Below are 2,326 nucleotides of genomic sequence, written 5' to 3' on the forward strand. Positions count from 1 at the left end.
GACGAATTCTTTTTTTTTTTTTGGTACAACAATGGTGGTGTATAGTTGGTGTCGCGCGCGCCATGCGCCGCTCCCCTCCCGAGACACGAACCATGGAAAAGTGCCAGGACGCTCAGCAGCGCGTGATAAACCAAATAATTTATTAATTTAAACTATTAAACTATCGAATTAAAAGAAAAGAAAAATGAATTGCGCGAGACACACGGAAAGGGAGAATACGGTGGCCAGGTGGCAAAACGCGAAACGTTCTGAACCAGTTTCGCGGACACTTGATATATAATGAAATAGGCGTGTCTACGCGATCAGGAAGACGGAGAACGAATTTGGGAGTGAAAAGTGCATGGGAGGACGCTGTCTGTTTTCTTTGTTTCCGCGCTCTCCGGCGGTACGTGTCGCGATCTATGGACCGTGGACGATGATGGGTGGATCGAGTCACGAAGCACATTCGAGAAAGTGATATCTCGAGGTGTGTTGCCACCGGGAACGGGGGAAACATGGAGAGTTGCGTGCTTCTTTGAGATTCATCTCTATACCTAAAAACGGAAGCTTACCTACCCATCTACCTACACCTTACCACCTTATCGACAAAACTGTGAGAACAACAGCAAACAAGAAGGAGAGCTATCTGGTCTAGACGATCTTGAGAGATAGCGTGTCGATTCCCTTTTATAATAAAGGAAACAAGAAGAATAAAAGGGGAACAGCAAAGGTGAGGAAAAGAAGTGGAAGAAGGAGAGGAGGATTGAATGTTACAGAAAAAATTGAGTAATCTATCTTACATGTGATAATCATGGAAATCGCGCATCCTGTACAGTACTCCACCTCATTCATCGATCATCTACTCTACTATAATTATTGAATATTATTACAAGTAATTAATATTATTGTAACATGTGTAAGGTATAATAATCGTAAAAAAGAAACGTTATCATCTTGTGTATGTGCGCGTAGGGAAAGAAAAAAAAGACGAGCGTACGAATGTGAGAGAAAGAGAGAAACATAGAGCGCAAGGGAGAGAGAGAAAGAGTATGCGTGCATGAAATCGACCAGGAACAAACACAAAAAAAAAAACAAGCGATAATAAGAGCAACAGAAACGAACGAATGGAACGTGAGCGTGCTTGTGCAAGTGAGTCGGGGCAAAAATCGCAACAAAAGTATAATAAAAAACGTAAAAACACGAAGACGCGGACAAAAGATATATGTATAGAAGGAGGAAGGTTGAAGCGAAGAAAAATCGAGGAAAGAAAGAAGGAAAAGGTAAAAACAAACGGCTTTTTAGATCGGGTGACTGTGTCTTCAGTCGGGAAAGCGCGCATTTTAAAACGGTTTTAAATAGTAGAAAATGAAAAAAAAAGACGATGTTTCATTCAGAACATGTATATGAGACTGACCCGGCCCGTCGCGGCCTCCAGAGTTTGCAATCAACCGTACGTAGTACCTTTGTAAGCCGTAAAACGTATCGTGCCTCTCGTCTCCATCGGATAAACGAGTTTTAAATCAACCATCTCTCTTTAATTTCCGTTGTCAACCTCAGAATTCGGGTCGCGTCCAGTTGTTTCTCCTTATCGCGAAACAACTTGCGAGAAAGCATCTAAACAGTCGTGTTGTTCACCCCGCGAGAAAAAAAAAGAAACGGGAAGAAAGAGATATGGGACAAAAAAAGACATGCGACGGAGCGTGCTCGCACGTGTTGTCGCGTGTCGTTGCAAGACAGTGATGGATTAAAGAAAATACATAGACAGATAAATATATAGAGGAATAAATACAGCCATAGAAAAGACACGTTTACAGAGAGACGGAGAGGAGAGGCGGAGAACGCGTATGACGATAGGAGAGCGTGTGAGATGCGTGTGTGTGCGTGAGCAAGAAGTAGAGAGTCAGAGAATACGAAGAGTGACAAAGAAAGATAGAAAACGACGAGAGGAAAGAAAGAAACGAGAAGAAATGCGGAGGAAAGCGAAGTCGCGTGGTGTAGTAATTCGGCGTTAAAGAAACCATACAAAGTAACAACGGCGCAGTGTAAATAGTAGATTCGTAAGGCTAAGTCCTAGAAAGGCGCGAGTGGACGAGTTTTTTGCTTTTTTTTTTTCGAGAAAAACGAAATGCTCGGTGAGAAAGGAAAGAAAGCGAGAGCGAGAAAGAAATATGTAGGGGAAAATATAGAGCGAACAAGCGTGTAAAAGAGATGAAAAAACATACAGTGCGAAGTTATATACGCGGCGGGTCGCCCCCGACGTGTTGTTGAGACGCCCGCCCCACCCCCCTTATGCCCCCCGTAGTACAGTTGACACCGAGAAGTATCATATCGGTGCAGGAGAGAGATA

This window comes from Bombus impatiens, unplaced genomic scaffold (assembly GCF_000188095.3).
Source record: "Bombus impatiens unplaced genomic scaffold, BIMP_2.2 scf_0060, whole genome shotgun sequence".
Lineage (NCBI taxonomy): Eukaryota > Metazoa > Arthropoda > Insecta > Hymenoptera > Apidae > Bombus > Bombus impatiens.